Source organism: Euprymna scolopes, chromosome 24 (assembly GCF_053919585.1).
Source record: "Euprymna scolopes isolate OS-2025 chromosome 24, ASM5391958v1, whole genome shotgun sequence".
NCBI lineage: Eukaryota > Metazoa > Mollusca > Cephalopoda > Sepiida > Sepiolidae > Euprymna > Euprymna scolopes.
The window spans coordinates 93,841,364-93,862,601 of record NC_136505.1 but is presented as its reverse complement, the minus strand read 5'-3'; the positions used below and the strand labels follow the sequence as shown (position 1 = coordinate 93,862,601).

General features: G+C 33.9%; 1 pseudogene; it reads right to left on the bottom strand.

Annotated features, from left to right (window-relative positions):
* Positions 1–11,928: 11,928 nt before the first annotated feature.
* Positions 11,929–12,051, bottom strand: LOC145247021 (U2 spliceosomal RNA; annotated as a pseudogene).
* Between the last annotated feature and the right edge of the window lie 9,187 nt (positions 12,052–21,238).

The following is a 21,238-nucleotide window of genomic DNA, read 5'->3' as shown; positions in this document are numbered from 1 at the left end:
GTAATACATTTACATACGTACATAATTACAGGGTGGAACGATAAAATTGTCTACTACCTCGTCAATTTTTAGTCTACTGATTTGAAACTTGATACATAAGAGAATTTGGATCCGTGGAACAAATTCGATTTTGTTTTTTAGCCGGTAAAAATAGCTGCTAAGGGGGCAAAATTGAAAATAATTGGAACTTGCCAGATGTAATTCGACTAAACTTGTTATTTTTACGCATCTTTAACAATGTTACCATTAAAGTTTCTATATGCGTATGGACTTAGATCGTACGATAACGAATAAAGGTGAAAAACCTTTATGCTTTAGTTTCGATTCTAGCTAATGGCACCCAAATCATATTTTTGCAACTTTTGAAATCGCTTCTATATATTAGGTACAATATAATAAGCAATACAGTATTGGCTTTATGATTATAAATATGAAATCTGCATACATTCAAATATTTAAGCATATTTTACGATTGGGCAACAACGGCCGGGCTGCTAGTTTGAAAAAATAAGAATGATTATGCGTTTTTGACAGACTTTGGTTTCAAGAATCAGGCGCAAGTCTAAAGTCTGTTATATAGTAATGAGAGAAGGGTTAAAACTTTGCGGCGCGAGAAACAAATTCAATTTGAAGAAGGGTGCAGTTTTTCAAGTCAAAATCATAGCTTAAATTTTTCTGTGTATGACTAATACGTTATAAACATATATTTTCAATTTTATAAAAATTCTATGGCAGAAATAATGTGCAAGTGCAGGTAAACACGCCTTAAAATGAAATGCATAAAAATACTTAGTTTTAAAAATAATCGATAATGAAAACTTGTTTTGCTTGTCGATTGTTGTGGAACGGGGTGGGGGAAAATGATAAATAATTACTTTGTAAAGGAAATTATTTCCTTTGTAGTGAAGGGGCGATTATTTATAGGCGTACGTATGTATGTGTCTGTGTGTGCAGGCTTATTGTTGGAACATGCTTTGGTAATTAGTTGAACACTTCGTTTTACTTCTAATGTTATTTTTGGAATCTTGTGAGATAAGGTTTCATAATTTGCGCATTCATTCTTTTTACGGACTGTTATCCTCATCTTCATAGTTGTTGTTGTTGTTGTTGTTGGTGTTGCTGTTGGTTCACCACGTTTCGGCCAATTCATCCTCTGGCCTTCTTCAGGTGATTGACCGCGACGGGATAGGAATACAGAGTCTTGTAAGTGAATCCCCAGTAATTACTGCCTTAGTTGTAGTTGTCTCACCACGTTTTGGACAACTAATCCCCTGGCCTGCTTTGGGTAGCATTGAAACCGCTATCTTCAGACAGTGCTCAAGACACGATCGCATGGGACTCCGGATATATTGGGAGGTGTGTAAGAGGGTTGGGGTGAAGTGTGCTGGAAAATGGTTTGAGGAGGTGCCTGATGAAGTGAGAACAAGTGAGGATGGCAAGGTAGAGGTATGGTGGGACAAAAGTGTCATAATGACCAAGCAATTGGAACATAATCGTCCGGATTTGGTCGTCATTGACAAGGTTTAAAAAAACTGGCAGATTGTAGACTTGTCAGTACCCTGGGACAGGAATGTGAGAGAGAAGGAGAATGAGAAGTGGAGCAATTATGCTCCATTGGCCTTGGAGATAAGCCGTATACACGGGGTTAAAACACAAATAATCCCGGTCGTAGTTGGTACACTAGGAGTAGTATAAAGTCGTCTGGAAGGACAATTAAAAAAAACTGCAAATCCCCGATGTTTTAGGTGACTTTCAAACCTCTGCAATTATAGGTACCACAACATCCTTAGGAAAACCCTTGATCTTTTAAAGCCGGAATTAAGGGAAATCCTCTGGAAATGAATCCCATCCCTTTTCAGAAAGACGTTCATAAACGAAATCAGAATTATTATTATTATTATTATTATTATTATTATTATTATTATTATTATTATTATTATTATTATTATTATTATTAATATGTCGTGGAACAACAGTGAAAATAAGAACAATCAAGTCGAGGTTCGGTTAAGTAACAAGTATATTAACAATAATGTACAAATATAGGAAAGCGTGTATATCTGCTGGGCACTCTGCTAGACTTTGCATTGCAGTCGCATCTCTCTCACCGGTGTTGGAATTACTAGCGCTATTTATGGTGCTAATCAGTGTAAATTCCTCTGTTCAAGGAAGGCCGGTATAACAACAATTATTATTATTATTATTATTATTATTATTATTATTATTATTATTATTATTATTATTATTATTACAGTCAGCTAAATAAATATGTTAGTATAATAATAATAATAATAATAATAATAATAATAATAATAATGTTTTGACCCTTGGTCCTGCCTGCCATAGTTAACACAGATACTACACTATGATCACAGCCAAAGGATCACAGCATTACATTGAGGCATAAATATATTTTCCAAAATTGTTGGATTTTGGCATCAAATAATTTAAAAAGGGTTGGTATACCGTAGAACTAAAACAACCAACCATGTAAAATAACGTCTTAATCGGCAAAGTTAATAAAAAATCAAGAAAAAAAAAGAAAAGCATTTCAAACCTGAAAGTTTATAAAAAAGGAAACAAAAAACGTATAAACTGGTATAAACACAATAAAGTAAAGATAAAAAGGAGACTACTTTCGCTAAAATTCCTAAATTAATGAATTAAGCATTAAATAACCTGGAAAGGGTTGATGTGCAGTAAAACAAAAACAAACAAACAAACAAACAAACAAACAAACAAACAAACTCACTCTATGAAGGGTCCAGATTGCAACCGAAACAAATGAAACACCATAAATAAATATTTGTAAAATATTAAGAAATTGGAGCATAATTTTTTTTTACCAAATTACTAGATACCGTATTAACTAACATAGAACGGGATTGATATGCCGTAAAACATAACTACCAAACCAAACACCATAAATAAATGTTTCAACTTAAGGCATAAAACCATTTTCCAAAATTACTGGATTTTGGTATTAAATAGTAAAAACAAACAAACAAACAGAACGTCCAAATCAAATTCCATAAACAAATATTTGAACATACGAACACATTGAAACATAAAACCATTTTCCAAACATTACTGGACTCAACATTTAATAACCCGAAAAGGGTTGACATGCCGTAAAACAAAATAATCAAACAACCAACCATATAAAATAACGGCAAAGTTTATAAGAGAATTGGAAAAAAGAAAGGAAAGCATTTCAATCTGGAAATTTTATTAAAAGGTGAAAAACATATAAATCGGTACAGACAGAATGAAGTAAAAATACTTTTACAATGGAAATAGAGTGAAGGATTTACTTTTGTGATCATTATATACGGTGTCATTCTTTTAGATTGATATTTGCTTTTTCTCTTCCCCTACAATACGATATGTCTATGTTCTGCCGGGAAAATAACAGACAAAAAAATCATGTTTTGATAGTGTTCGCACTAATATCGATATTCATGTATGAAAAAAACTAAATCGACGAAGTGCAAATCTGAATAAAGAAAGTCACAAAACGTTTCACACTATAGTTCAACAGAATAAAAAAAACCCCTATCAATCGGTATCGAAAAACAAAAGAAAAAACAAAAGGAAAATAAGAAGAATGTCATAGTTCGCTTTAAAAATTGTTTATCGGAATAAAAGGTTTGTTTGAAGGCTTGTCAATGCAGGAATTATTCGGTCATTGTAAACAGAAAATTGCATAAATAATGATAAATACTTCAAAGGTTTACATAGTTTTCAATAAATATTTATTTAGCTGACTGTAAATGCTATATTTCCTCGAATATTTTCGGGGGGAAAACGAAAACGACAGCGTAGAGAGTTGATGTACCTCCTGAAAATACGGCTGTTCCCGAAAATATTTAAGGAAATATACCATTTACAGTCAGGTAAATAAATGTTAAAGAACTATTGAATAATTCCAGCATTGACAAGCTTTCAAACACACCTTTTAAAAAGAAAATAATAGTCTTAGCATGGGAACAGAAGTAAATATAATTAAACAAGGGAAATATTAAACATAAGTGAATACTTGAACATAAGTAATACATTTACATACGTATATAATTACAGGGTGGAACGATAAAATTGTCTACTACCTCGTCAATGTTTAGTCTACTGATTTGAAACTTGATACATAAGAGAATTTGGATCCGTGGAACAAATTCGATTTTGTTTTTAGCCGGTCAAAATAGCTGCTAAGGGGCAAAATTGAAAATAATTGGAACTTGCCAGATGTAATTCGACTAAACGTGTTATTTTTACGCATGTACAAATATATATATATATTCATATCTTTAACAATGTTACCATTAAAGTTTCTATATGCGTATGGACTTAGATCGTACGATAACGAATAAAGCTTAAAAACCTTTATGCTTTAGTTTCGATTCTAGCTAATGGCACCCAAATCATATTTTTGGAACTTTTGAAATCGCTTCTATATATTAGGTACAATATAATAAGCAATACAGTATTGGCTTTATGATTATAAATATGAAATCTGCATACATTCAAATATTTAAGCATATTTTACGATTGGGCAACAACGGCCGGGCTGCTAGTTTGAAAGATAAAAATGATTATGCGTTTTTGACAGACTTTGGTTTCAAGAATCAGGCGCAAGTCTAAAGTCTGTTATATAGTAATGAGAGAAGGGTTAAAACATTGCGGCGCGAGAAACAAATTCAGTTTGAAGAAGGGTGTAGTTTTTCAAGTCAAAATCATAGCTAAAATTTTTCTGTGTATGACTAATACGTTATAAACATATATTTTCAATTTTATAAAAATTCTATGGCAGATATAATGTGCAAGTGCAGGTAAACACGCCTTAAAATGAAATGCATAAAAATACTTAGTTTTAAAAATAATCGATAATGAAAACTTGTTTTGCTTGTCGATTGTTGTGGAACGGAGGTGGGGGAAAAATGATAAATAATTACTTTGTAAAGGAAATTATTTCCTTTGTAGTGAAGGGGCGATTATTTATAGGCGTACGTATGTATGTGTCTGTGTGTGCAGGCTTATTGTTTGGACATGTTTTGGTAATTAGTTGAACACTTCGTTTTACTTTTAATGTTATTTTTGGAATCTTGTGAGATAAGGTTTCATAATTTGCGCATTCATTCTTTGTACGAACTGTTATCCTCATCTTCATAGTTGTTGTTGTTGTTGGTGTTGGTGTTGGTGTTGGTTCACCACGTTTCGGCCAATTCATCCTCTGGCCTTCTTCAGGTGATTAACCGCGACGGGATAGGAATACAGAGTCTTGTAAGTGAATCCCCAGTAATTACTGCCTTAGTTGTAGTTGTCTCACCACGTTTTGGACAACTAATCCCCTGGCCTGCTTTGGGTAGCATTGAAACCGCTATCTTCAGACAGTGCTCACCTGGAACTGTAGAGACTCAACGCCTCTATCCATTGTGCCACGTGCCTCGAAGATAGCAGTTTCAATCCTACTCAAACAGGCCAGATAATTAGTCGGCCAAAACGTGCTGAGAAAACGACAGCTGCGGACGGCAGTAATTACTGGGGATAAGTGACAAGACTCAGTATTCCTATCCTGGTTAATCACACGAGAAAGGCCAAAGAATGAGTTGGCCGAAACGTGGAGAAACAACAACAACAACTATGATGGTGAGAGTAACAGTCTTTTTCTTACTCCTTTTCACCAAACAAAGACATATTGCCTCTTGGACGTGGGTGGGGGCATTAGTTGGGAAATTCAAGTATAAGTCACCTGAACTAATTTTGTCATATTGCCCCTATATGTATAAGCATGGATTCACGCTTGTATGCACGCATGAGAGGGTGGATGTTGCATGCGCTGAAGCAATGTTAATATATACGTATGTCTATATGTGTACTTATACATCTGCATGTTTGAAGAAGTATATGTTTGCACATGTCTATATATGTATGGCTGTACATCTGTATATATATATGTGTATGTATGTGTACATGTGTGTATATGCGTATATAAGTGTGTATATGTGTATATATATATGTGCATGATCTTGTCTCCATTAACTTCATTTCCTTATATATGTGGATGTATATATATGTGTGAGCTTGTAGACGTTCGTTTTGTGTTGAGTGTATATACATATGATTATGAGCTGTAGTGTGTATATATATGTATGCACGTGTGTGTGCGTGTATACGCGTATGTATGTGTGTTTACGATGGTATGCAAAAGGGGTATGACTTGCATGCTTTATTGCGATGTCCGGCCGTGTATGTGAGCGCAGTTGTACACTCGAGTACGCGCGCATGCATAATCGCCCGGATGCATAATCGTCCGGCTGTATAAGTAATTCCCTTCTCTAATATGCGTGTTTGCGTTATGATATGTATATATGTAATTGAGTGCACACGTGCATTAGTATAACGATGCGTATGTATATAAATCTGTATTGACTGTATTTGTGATCAGTTGTTTGTGCGTAAGTCTATACTATGTATATGTATGTGTGTATGTCTATATATGTATGTGTACGTATGTGTGTGTGTCTGTGGGTATATATGTGCTTATATCTGCACTTATGTTTAGGTTTGACAGGTGGATATACAAGTAATCATTACATAAATAGCTAAAATCTACCACGCTTGGGCGACCCCATACCCAGCCCCACATTTGAATCAATTCTCCCCTTTATGAAAATATCTAATTAACCACAGTATATAAAGCACTCACTCAAACATCAATTCCAACTCAACGAGCAACAAAACAAACTCATCCATGGATCGCCTCCAAACAGAAATATATGCATTTTAAATAAAATTTAAACAAACTTAATTAAACCAGATCACATCAAGCGTATTGAACTGACTTATCTCAACTAATGAAGTCACCTTTAAATATACACTTTAAATATACACCTAAAATTAAAAGAACCCAACCTTAAACTCACTTAATTAAGTAACCCTCCAAACATTCCATATTTTCACACCATGACTCGTCTCTATCTCCACCTCATCCGCTCACCCATCCGCACAGCAAAAACAGCACACCCACCCCTTATCACGCACACCCCATTGAAAATCACAAGAATATCCATTTCCCACTTGAACTTAAAATCAAGAGGTCAACCCTTTTAAAGAATACTAAAATACAATTCCTCCCTCCCCGCCGAAAAATTCCATTATGAACCCGTATGCTCGCCCAACTTTAACCCTACCCCGTCTCTCTTTACTCTCTCTACGTCACCCTACTCTCCCTTTTCCTTCATCTTCCCTCACCCACTATAAACAAGAAAACGAACTATCTTTCTACAGAGAGTCACACCTGAAGTAAGCCGCCCAACCCACCGTTCTGAATATCATCTCCAGGATTATTTTGCTATTTTTTGCTATTTTGCTACAAACACTATTCGAGGTCCATTGCACACTTAACTCAATGCTCAAATTCTATCACTCACGGGGATAATTACAATGGAATGATATATCCACCCAACTTCAGATACACTTTGTCAACACCGAGAAAGCATTTGGACTACAGCAACCAACACACACTCAACGCAACAACGAATAAGGTTGCCCCGTATACTTTACGAAAAATCAATAAGGAGCAATACACTTTCGCTATATGGGAATATCACTTTCTCCCATGGGCCTATTTTCTGCCCACCTGGATTTATAACCCCGAACGACATTGGACTCGTTCCGATAATGGATTACTCAGGTTGTATCAACTTCTCTTTTCGTATAATTTTCTCCATATAACTATCCACAAACACTCCAAAAACTATTTTCAATAATTTTCAATAATTGTGCTGAAAAGCAAAATAGCGTCCATTCGCAGCTGAACATTTTGCTAACTGCATTTCATTTCCTCTGATGATATGAGCCATTGCTTAAAATCCATAGATTAAGGAAATTAAAATAACCCCTTCTATATATTCCTTTTGTCAAGCAATCAATTCTTAAATCGAATATATATCTTTATATATTTTTTTTTTCAAAATTTAAAATTTAACCACGAAACTTATATATTGCTCTATTCTTAAATATTGAGCTTTTTCTTTTTGGCTAGGATCACCTTGAAAGTATTACTTCAAGTGATATTTATCAGGATTTTCATCTGAATTCTATCAGTGTCTTATCTCACTTATATATATATATATATATATATATATACATATCTTTGTGTGTGTGTGTCAACAATTATATAAATGCAACTTTGCCTCTGTGTGTGTGTGAGTTTGTTCCTTATAGACTCCGAAACGGCTGAGGAGATTTTCTTTAAAATTTACAGAACTTTAGTGTATAAGTGTGGGAGTGATCTTAGTTAAGTTTTGTCTCAGAATACCCCCGCTAATTACCGATAATCAATAACCAAAACCGTTATTTTAATCTATCATTGGTAAAGCCATTTTTTCCATGTCGTTGCTTAGCAACAATGATAGAACAACGGGCCGTGAAAATTCTACTGTGGGTAAGTTGATAGCGTGTTTTTTTTTTTTTGATTTTTATGATGTGTTCTGTAGGTTCAAACTCCACACGTAAATTTCTTATTTTTTTTTCATTAACTACAAAGAATTTTATCAAACGTGAAAATTTATGTAATTTTTTACATGACGTGGTCTGTAGGTTTAAACCCCACACGTAAATTTCTTAATGTTTTTTTTTTCGTTAACTGGAAAAATATTTATAAAAGAAACAGTAGGTTCTCAAGAGTGCAATATAGAATAATATATATTTTGGACTAAGTTACTGCATGAAGGCACCTGAAGCTTCCTCCTAGGCGATTTTACGGATTTCGATGACAATAAAAATAGAAGAGTGTGGAATATGCGTTGATCATCATTCAATCCCGAGCAACGTCGCGTCTCCCTGCTAGTATATGTATATATTTATAAAGAAAAATAAGACATCAGTACAAAAACGTAATTTATTATAACTTGCTTGAAAAAAAAAAAGTTGTACAGATAAGGTATATAAATAGCTGTGTTTTGGTCTTTCCCTCTTTACTGTATAAATAATATTTCAAAAGATTATATTGATTGAAATAACAGCAAAACGTTTTAATAGTAATAAAAATTGTGATCAATTTATTTCGCATTTATTTATTTTTTTTGATACATATATCAATTTTCTTATTAGTTTGTTCAGGCTGGGATCGGGCATCCTACCGGACTCCAAATATTCACTCGCTATATTTTACATACTCGCTTATCTAAGTACATACAGCGCCTAGTATTCGTAAATGTTGACCCATCTAGTACTATCCAGGCTCGACGCCGCTTAACTCCGATGGTCTAAGGAGAATGGGTATGTTGGTCTAGTTGTATAATATATAATATAAATCTCACCTGTCTGTTTAAATGTATGTATGTATGTATGTATGTATGTACGTATGTGTGTATGTATGTATGCATTATGTATGTATGTATGTATGTGTTTATGTGTGTATGTATGTGTGTATGTATTATGTATGTATGTATTATGTATGTATGTATTATGTATGTGTGTATGTATGTATTATGTATGTGTGTATGTATGTATTATGTACGTATGTATTATGTATGTATGTATTATGTGTGTATGTATGTATGTATGTATGTGTGTATGTATGTATGTCTTAAAGGCATAATCACGTTGACACACCGGTTCTCGCCAGCTTACTGAAGTTAAACAACGTTGATCCTGGTTAATACCTGATGGATGACCATTTGGGAATTCTAGGCGCTGTATGTGCTCTCCGCTTATCTCGGCATTTGTTTCCAGTCGTCCTGAGCCTCCACTTGCCACCAGTATTTAACTATGTCGACTCAAGAGAGGTGTGGTTGGAGATTGCGCAACTCTTGCCACAAAAATTTCACGTGCAGGCACCCCACACGGTGGGTATCCATAGTATGTCAAGACCGAAGGAAGCCACTATGTATGTATGTATGTATGTATGTATGTATGTATGTATGTATGTATGTGGTCAAGGTCTGGTGTGGACGTGTGTTAAAAGCACATAGATGCCTTAGCGTCATATTATGCTTCTCCCAGACAAATCAACCCCACGTGCACGTCATGACCACTGCCACGCAGACGGGGCTCTGATGAACGGCGAGTGTCCTGCGCCGTATAACTAGACTTCCACTGCCTTGTGGACCAAGGTTCTTTTAACCTAAGGATAAGGGTGAGATAACCCTGACAGAAACCTCCAGAGGAGCTTAGGCCCTATCAGCGTGTGGAATATGCTTTGGTGCCCAGCAACCTAAGTTCCAATCATGGATCAAATGGCATGATGGGTGGAGAGGGCTCTGTAAGCCGTGGTGAAGGCAACTTCTCTAGGAGAAGGAAAACCCGCGGCAACTGCTGCATCCAATGATGTTGATTTACTCTTCTTTTTGATTCAGTGTGGCAGTTGTTCAGAGAGTGGGATTGTCTCGGTTCAAAGTCTTTCCTCACTATAAAAAGCTTCAATTACAGACATTACTTGATATGTAATGGAATACACATCTTAATATCAGTGTGTATCTCGATAACAAAAAGGCCGACTGTAGCCTGAAACTGCAAACGGACATTCAATGAGGACTGGTGCGGATATGGGCGTCAATGGAAATAAAGGCCCTTGAACATTCAAGGTCTGGACCGGTAGGTGTTTAGGGCACCACAACCTGGACCCAGTCATCAGCAGATGTGAAGGACTGTAGAAGGTTCATAGAAGTCTGGCACGTTTCTGTTATCATGTACGTATGTATGTATGTATGTATGTATGTTTTTTTAAGTGTCTGAGGGAGTGGCACTCGTCTGACAAGACGTTTCAATCATCATGTATGTATGTATGTATGTATGTATGCCTAAAACTTTCGACAGAAGCGACAGATTTTCACGCGATTGGAATCGTTTTGAAGCTAGACTCTTCGGACGACAAATATAAAAAATTGGCTAAAAACATTAATTCCTTCATCCTCAACTGGCCATTTTCATACAGGGAGGGGTTGCTTTTTTTTCGCCGATATTTTCGAAAGTCATCGCCTCTTTTCGATTGACTAGCCTTAATTTAAATCTACATCACTTCCGGTTTGGCGATGAGCGCAACAGCAAAGACGTTACGTTTTTTTTTTTCACGTTCTTTTCCTCCTTCACGATACGGGTTCGATCCTGCCTAATACCATTTTTTTTTCCCAACACACACCTCCAAACACCCGGGCAACGCCGGGCACCCAGGCTAGTTAAAATATAAAAAAATAAATAGCAGGCGGTCGGATAGACAAAAAGGCAGACAGACGTATACCTTCACTTATTAATATAGACCATTGTTATTGCGATTTCATTATGTATTTTGGGTGATCGCTCTGGCGTGGCCAATGCGATTCACTCTAGGGTGGCGATTGAATATTCAGTACATTCATTTCGACAATAACAAAATTTTCTGTACCTGCATGGAAGCGTGAAACATTAAGAAAACTATAAATGATTTCAATTTAATAATATTTGTTTGTGTTTGATGATTTAAATTCAAAGAACGATTGTATGCGTGTCTGGCTGTGACCAAAATCACGTCACTACCTATGTAACACCATTTTTATTGCATCTTCTTACAGTTTACTGTTTAGAATTATAAAACTGTGGATCTTGCTTGCTTTCTTGCTTTCTTGCTTGTTTGAATTTTGTCTTCGACGATCAGCCGATTCAAAAAAAAAAAAAAATCAACAAAAAACAAGGCCGATAGCCATTAGTCGCGTGCTCTCGTGTAATGAATGAATGCGTGAATGTAGGATTGACATGGAATTCTTAAAGATAAACTGAAATGACCGAAAAATGGGCTGAAATGACTTAAATAAATAAAAAAGTAAATGACTTAGGATGAATTGAATGACCTTAAGAATGACTTGAAAGCTTAAAAAATAACTGGAATTCTTCAAAAACAACTTGAATGATCTGGAGAATGGCTTGAATGGCTTTGAGTGTGACTGGTTGTAAAATGGGTGATCATTTTACATTAAATTAATACAGGAAAGTGATCCCCCACTTTATATCACAAAGTTACAAACATAAGAACAGATACTACATTTTGATATTGGCCAAAAGGCCAAGAAAAGCGGTATTTATTTGTTCCCCCACCGAGCAAATTAGGCACAAGGCCGATTTTTAATGTGAGGAGTGAAGGGGAAATGGGACCAACTCCCCGGGGAGTAGGGGAGCTGGATAATGACAATTGGTATGAAGGGTTGCCCCTACATTGACCAAGGTCTTATATGTGGCGTTGCCTCCACATATGGTCTTTGCTTGCAGTATCTGCCGGAACAGATACTACACTTTGAGGTATTTATTTGCTCCCCCACTGAACAAATTAGGCACAAGGCCGATTTTTAAAGTAAGGAGTGAAGGGGAAATGGGGACCAACTCCCCGGGAAATGGGGACCAACTCCCCGGGAAGTAGGGGAGCTGGATAGTGACAATTGGTATGAAGGGTTGCCCCTACATTGAGCAAGGTCTTATATATGGGGTTGCCCCCACATATGGTCTTCGCCTGCAGTATCTGCCGGAACAGATGCTACACTTGGATCTTGGCCAAAAGGCCATGAAAATCTTAAAAAGTTAAGAACAGCATCTATTAATAACAGACCTTTGATCTTAACCAAAAAGACCAAGCACAAAAGTGTTACCGACAGACCGACCGACAGACCGACCGACGGAGTGACTTATAGAGTCGCTTTATATATTAACGGTACAAAACTTATATTTTAATAATTATTATTTTAAAAGCATTATATATATATATATATATATATATATATATATATATATAGTCATCCACATACAGCACTGTTTCGCTGTTTCACAGCTCATCAGTGTGTCTGGACCGCCCAAATGACTTAATGAATTAACGATGTTTTGACATCGTCCAAATGCCTCCGCTCGATTTGTTTACACAAAGAGCGTCGCTTTCTTTTGATTTAAATAAATGAATAAATAAATAAAACCGTGAAGCAAATGAACGTATAAAAAAAGCGAGGAATAAAAAAATGAATAAAACTTCTGGAGCAAAAAACATCTTCTAATTAATATCCCACTTAACTATCTCCATCTCCACTGCATATTGATTCAACCACACTCTAATTGTTTTTAAAAGAGAGCGGAAAGATAAATAAACAGATAGATAGAAAGACAGGAAGATAGTTGGTTGATAGACAGACAGACAGACAGACAGACAGATAGAGATAGATAGATAGGTAGATAGAGATAGAGAGATAGAGATAGAGATAGATAGATAGAGAGAGAGAAAGAGAGAGAGAGAGAGAGAGAGAGAGAGAAGGGGGGGAGGTCTAATATGATCCGAAAACGTAAGCACAAAATTAATCATGATAATTATTCATGTTTGTGCACAAGTTATATCTTTTCGGGCAACCTATCACCTTTTCGCAATCTATTATTATCTACATAGTAAAATACATCAGCGATCCTTATAAACAAAGCGTGTCACCATTATTATTTTTTTTGTATAACTTTATTAGAAATTTTAATTATGAATTATTCATATCATATGTGCACAAATTGGAGCATATATGCATATATATATATATATATATGCATATATATATATACATATATATATTCATAGCTTATATGTTTGTATGTAATTTAAGTATTTGGGGCAGTGATTACGTATGAATAACTAGCACAAAGTTCACATTTAGATAGCTCAATAGTGCAATAGTAGAGCTATAAATATCTTTTACTGTATTAACTGGAAAGGTCATATTCTGAGCTGTGAAACTTTTAAAATATTGTTTTTTTTTCTACGCGCTAATCAAGCCCAAGTTGTGCAAATTATAATTAGATAAACAGTTTTATTCTCATACGCTTTTCACACCTGGGAAGGGGCTGAAACAATTGTACGCAATATTCTGATCAATAAAATGTTCGAAAATAAGTAAATACTTATCTGTCGATCCCTATTAACGTGGTGGTTTGTACATTATACAAAAATTATTGGTTACATATGTGCACACATGTTTCAGTGGAATTCCAATGCCAGATAACACTAACAATCTATATCCGCCTGATGAGGTGTTATCCTTGAATTGGGGATTTCACTGAAACATGTATGCACATGTGTAATAAATAATGTTTGTATAATATACAAACTACATACCAGCTCTGTCCTGCATTGGGCACTCTTTAGTAATCACGCGAGATTCATTGGATTTACATCTAGTAAACTAATTGATACAATTTTTATATATATACATATATATATATGTGTGTGTGTGTGTGTGTTTGTGTGTGTGCGTGTGGAGAGAGAGAAAGAGAGAGAGGAAGAAGAAGAAGAGAAAGAGAGAGACATATATATGCATAGTAAATAAATTTTTAATATATATATATATATATATATCATTCAAACACTACCATGTTGAATATCTAGTTAACTGTTAGTTTTACTCATTTAGAACTGCTTTAAAGCATCACCGCTCACTCATTTTCTGACTAAATTTCAAATAATTTTTACAGGTCACCTTCCCAGCTATATTTAAAAAAAAAAAATAAATCCATTTTCGTTCGGTAAAACAAAAGTTATAATAAAATTACTGGTGTTCAAAAGTTCTCCGAATATGTAAGGAACGGAGTGACGGCTTTTTTCTGATTGGCTGTTGGTTACTATAACAACGAAATCTTTTACGCTACCTCAAATTGGTTAAGAACTGCAAAGATGATGACGTAACAAGATATAAAAAAGGAAAATTACCCCAGTTTTGTAGCAAAGTGCTAACGCAAGGAAAATGAGGATACCCAATTCTCGAAGACAACAATATATATATATATATATATATATATATATATATATATATATATATATATATATATATATATTGTCTCTTATATTTTGCCCTCCTCGCAACGTTTTCATTCGTTGCGCGCCTGCGTTGTTCGCTCTGTTGCCACGATTACGTTTATTCAGCTACTACTGTCGCTAATAATTCACAGTTGTCCCGATTTGTCGCTCAGTTGTACTGCTGACTATTTATTTACTTAATTACGTATTTTATTTTATTTTTTTTTACTTAATCAATTTAAGAAGTTGGTAATAATGTTTTTTTATGGATTGTTGACAAAACAAAGCCTGAAAAAATCATGGATTACATAGAAAAATGCGAGCATAAAAGGTAATATGGTTAATATTAAACTTATAAAAGCAAAAGGAATAGTTGTTACAACTGGAGAAGAAAAGCAGAAGACATTCTAGTAAACGATACAATAAATTTATAACTTAAAATACTGCAGCATTAAGAATTGATAAATTTAATTTTTTAAAAATTCGTAATGCTACGATGTTTTAACTTATAAATGTATTATATGTTTTACTATAATATCTTGTCTTTTTCTTTTCCAGTTTTAACAACTAGTCTTTTTGCTTTTCTAAGCTTCATCTTGACCATATTACTTTTCATGCTCGTATTTTTCTATGTAACTCATATGTGTACTACAATAGAATAATGCAAGCATGAAAAGTAATATGGTTAAGCTTAGACATGGAAAAGTAAAGAACAAATTGTTAAAACGGGAAAAGAAAACGACAAGATATTCTAGTAAAAACATAAATTTATAACTTAAAATATTGCAGCATTAAGAATTGATTTTATAACGTTAGAAATTGAATTTAAAAAAATCTTAATGCTGCAATATTTTAAGTTATAAATTTATTATATTTTTACACTAGCGGGGGTACCCGGCGTTGCCCGAGTGTTTGTTTCCGGGACGGGGGGGGGAGTTTTAAAAATTGTTATGGTAGGTAAGTAGGAAGGATCAAACCCGGAGTCATGAGTAAAAGTAGGAAAATAAAGTGTGAAAAAAAAACATCTGCAACGTTAACAGTTCGGCCACCAAGAAAAGTCCATTCCAGTTGTTTAGGAAAAAAAAAAAAACGACTACGGTAGGTCGGCGCGAACGTGAAAATACAATGTGAATTGTCCAGCACGCTAACCACTACTCCACAGAGCACTGCAGCTTAGTTTAGTGATTTTAAATAACTTCACATGAAAGAACTACGAAGCCAAACCGGTGTTCTCTTCTCAACTGTTCCTTGTGAACGATCCCCAAACGGTGTTAAGTGGTGGCAGGGGGAGGAGGAATTTATTAGAGAGAAAATATTTTACCACTTCCATTGATCTTAACCGATTTTGGCCGTGACTTCTCAGCAGAAAAAGTATAGAAATCTAAGATTATCGAGGAATTTGAGAAATAATAAGCCTATAACACACCTCAGATATTGTTCTGCCGTTTGTGCATATTATATTTGCATGAAATATCTTGATTTTTAATCCTATTAATGTCAAAATCAGACGGGAAAAAATGAGTTCATTTTATTTATATAATAATAATATATATATATATAGAAGACTTGTCCTTTACTTTTCCATGTTTAAGCTTAACCATATTACTTTTCATACTCGCATTTTTCTATTGTAATCCATGACTCTTCCAGGTTTCCAATAAATTCACTTGTTCTTTGTTTAATTTCAGTCTTATTTTTTTGCCCCCATAAACACATATGTAATAACAATGTACGGCACTCGTCTGCTTTCAATAAAATCCCCCATATTATCTCCCTTTCATGCTTTTATTCTCTCTGTTTTACTCGTTACTTCTCTTTCCGTGACAGCAGTGAATTAGTAGCAACAGTAGTCGCTAAAGCGAATGGTTGCTATGGAAACCAGTCATAAAAAGCGTCGCTCACCTCCTTACATATTTTTACGATTTTGAACATCAGAAAATTCATCTTAACTTTTGTGTTATTGAACGAAAATTGACTTTTTTTTTCACAATATAGCTGAGAAGGTGATCTATAAATTGTAATGATTGTTTTAAATGTGGTCGAAAATGAGTGAGCGGTGAAGCTTTAAAGCAGTTCTAAATGTCTAAAACTGCCACATAACCATATATTCAAACATTAAAATAAAGAAAAAAAATACCTATCATGATTGCGACATGGAATGTTCGTACACTTTTGGACAAAAATAACGTAGACAGAGCACAGACGCACTGCACTCATTGCAGGCGAACTCGCCAGGTACAATATTGACATTGCTGCTCTAAGTGAAACAAGACTGGCAGGTGAAGGTGAAATTACTGAAAGAGGTCAGGGCTACACCTTCTTTTGGAGTGGCAGAGGAACTGAGGAGCGGCTTGAGGCAGGAGTTGGCTTTGCTGTGAAAACTGCCCTTGTGAGTAAACTGGCTGGACCTCCAAAACGAGGGAATGACCGTCTAATGACAGTTAGACTCCCTCTCTCAAATGGAAAGAAGTTTTCTACTCTTGTCAGTGCATACGCTCCTACGATGACAAACCCTGATGATATCAAGGACAAGTTTTACGAAAACCTGAAGTACATCATAGGTGCAACACCAAATCCAGACAAGCATCATACTTGATGATTTTAATGCAAGAGTAGGCTGTGACAGTGCTGCTTGAGAAGATGTTATAGGAAAACATGGTATTGGAAAATGTAATAGCAATGGTCTTCTTCCCCTTCAAACCTGCTCTGAACATAACCTGCTGATAACAAACACTGAGTTTCACCTCCCTATTAATATTATATATATATATATATATATATATATATATATATATATATATATATATATATATATATATATATGCAATATTATGAACAGTACATAGGCCCGGGCAAAGCCGGGCTAAACTGCTAGAATATATATATATATATATATATATATATATATATATATATATATATATATATATATATAGTTTTAATTGCATTTAAGATCAACTTTAGTTTTCTAACTTCTTTACTCCTCCCACACCTCTCATCATCCCTCACAGACACCCTGCTGTCCTTGAATCGCTTATGCCACACAAAAATCGATGTTCGATTCATGCAAGATGGTCCAAAACCAGTCCGAAGCATTTCATATGTTTCTGTGGCTATTTTTCAAATTTTAAAATAGAGTTTTTCGTATATCGTCCTTCTAAAGTATCCTATTGCATTTTGGAAATTCAGCAGCTGTGTCAATCAGGATTTAGTAAGGTGTATTCTAATTCCTGCTGTAGCTGTTCATTTGAACCTTAAATCATAAAAACTGGTTAGTATAAGCAACAACATACTGAACTTTGAAGTGTCTACTACAATTTTAAATGCTTGTACAAAAAAGTCTGGCATATATATATATATATATATATATATATATATATATATATATATATATATATATATATATATATATATATAGTTTTAATTACATTTACGATGAAAAAATATGGAAATTACTTGGACCAAAGTGAATTGATTTGTGCAAATAATAACTGTAATCTGTTTCTTTTCTTTGTTCCTCTCAAAGTCTGGTTTGAAATTAAAATCATTGGCATTTGTTTGGGCCGTCCGTTCAGGCGTGGAAAATAAATCGGATTTAATTTCCAAACAAACATTAAACAAAAGAAATGATTTTTATTCAATATGAGATTTTTCTTTATTTGTTATAATTGGCCTTTTTTTTTCAATCTGACAAAATACCCGTTTTACGAAATTTTAATTGCATCTCTTTATATAGCATACAATTACAGGTGTTTCGACCACAGGTGCTCTTTCTTTCTTTTTGTCTAACGCATCCTCGCAATATCCACAAGCGGTTCCGTTTTTTCCGTTGGTCTTTCATGCGATGAAGTTTAGTTTATCTACCAGTGATGGGACGATTCTAATATTTTTTTTTCCGATTTCGATACAATTACCGATTTCGTGTTAAATTCCCGATTCCGATACAATTACCGATTCCGAACCCGATTCTTTATAAATCTCTAAATATTTAACTATAAAATTGTTATTTTTTCTCTGATTTAAAACACATGTTCACTGTGCAGATATTATTTCAAATGTAAAAACACACTTGTGGGTGGATGATCGACAGCTTTTAGCTTTACTGATAGTTTAAAATCAATAAATATTTATTATTTTATTATTATTACCAGCAGTGAAAGAATTTTGTTTAAAACAAAATCAAATAAAACGTGCTAATGAAAGAATCGTTTTTGGCATCGGAAAATATGCCGAAATGTTTCCGATTCCAAGTCCTCCAAAATTTCCGATATTATCGATTTCCAATTCCGATTTCGATTAATCGTTCCCATACTTATTACTTAGTATTGTCACTTGCTGCTAGACGAGTTCTTGTTACGAATGTTTTAAAAAGGGGGCATAAATTGAAGCTCGGACGAGCACCTGCTATGAAAATGATGATAGACAAGAGAAAGACAGAAATATCTCTTCTATACAAAAAAAAAAAAAAAAAAAAAATACAGCAGGCACCTCCAAAGTCACCACAGAATTACCCCTATATGTAACACGATTTAACTTTATTATAAATTAATATTATCAATATAACTTTTGTACCATTTAAAAGAAGGGCAAAATAAACTAGTAATAATCAAAGAAAAAAATGTTCATCGTACGAAAATAATGAAATCGTGAGACGAAAATCGTGTTTACATAATTGTAAAATAACATGAAAACATATCCGTGTTTAATAAATCTAGCAAAAATCAACTAATGGTCAAATTTTCACGAAATTTTCGATATTTATCTATTTTAGAATGAAATTACATATAAAATGCAGTTTCCGTAAAATATATGAGGGGAATTTTTTTTAGTGCGTGTTCCACCACCCCATACATATTATTTCGAAATTTGAACAAAATATATTTAAATAGATCGAAATTTCTATTTATTATAAAACATAAGAGTTCACATAAGTAAAAAAATATTTATTTTTTTAAAAGTGTAAACACGTATTGAACAAAATCTTACCTTGAAGTTGCAATATAAATTTAATATGTTTTTTTTAAAGAGCGTTTTTTTTTCTAATCACTATATACTATTATCAAATGAATTGCCAAGAAAAAGAAACTTCCTAAAAATTAATTAATTTTTAAAAGATTAAAACGATTAAAATTCCATTATTTTAAAATATTCCGTTAGAACATAGATTTTTAATTAATTGTGTTTATTTTTTTTTTAAATATTAAGTTATAATATAAACATGACTCTTGTCAGTTATTTTATCGCCAGATTAAAACCAATTTGAAAATATTATTGTGCAAATAATAAACATTTTGTAGATCACTACCATATCTGGTTTGCCTCTTTTTACCCAATAAAAATATGGAAACTGGTAATTAACGAAATGGGCAGTCGTACATATTTCGTAAAATCGTATTTCATATTTAATATACAAATGTTTATAATATTATTAATCATTAAACTGTGTAAATCTTAAAACTCAACAAAATTATAACAAAGATTAATTATTAATTGCAGTTTGAAGAAGATAAACAAAGGTTTTAAAAAATCACTAAGTCGCTTCGGTTTTTCCATACTTTGTATAGTTAACACAAGTCTGACGTCACGGGATTATGTGCTCCGTTCTTCGCAAATCATTTGGCAGTACCTAAAGTACAGTAGAACCCGGGGATACGGTGGTCCTAGGATACGATTTTTTTAGGTTACGATGTGGAATACGATGTTTTTCTGGCTCCTGGTTACGGTATTTTCCTCGGCCCCTGGTTACTGTATTTGCCCCGCCTTACGATGTTATTTGATTATATACATGTGTATTATATACTGTACTGTATTTTGTTACTAATTTTTGATGCTGTATCCCGGGGTTCTACTGTAGTAGGGAAGAGAAGAAGAACTCACCCACTAGATTACGAAGTCGGTTTTATACCCTATCAGGGCAAGACAGAGTGCTCTGTGCAGCCATGGCAAAATTAACCTTATGGACATTAGAGTGAGTGAACTAGAGGAATACCCGTCCCATGACAGACACAATTAATATCTCGTACAGAACAGTTTTGCAAACACATAAAGGTTTCATTAGGAAATTTGTCATCAACATATAATACTACTAAAAACTTATGTCTAGAAACCATATTCCAATTCCGATAAAAATAGATTACATCATTTTCATACACACATACATACATATATATATATATATATATATATATATATATATATATATATATATATGTGTGTATATATATATGTATATACTAGAATACCCGTGACCCGTTGGGTCAGTATGTTATATTAGCTATGGAATTCATGTATGAGCGTGACACTTGTGACGTAAAGAAAATATATTTTTTGACATAACAGAAACATTTCTATGAAAGTATATTAATTGAAAAAAGAATATAGATAGATTTCTATGAGTCGTTCTGTTTATTATAATTGATTTTTGAAAATTTTTTTTACAGTTACTGAATTATAAAT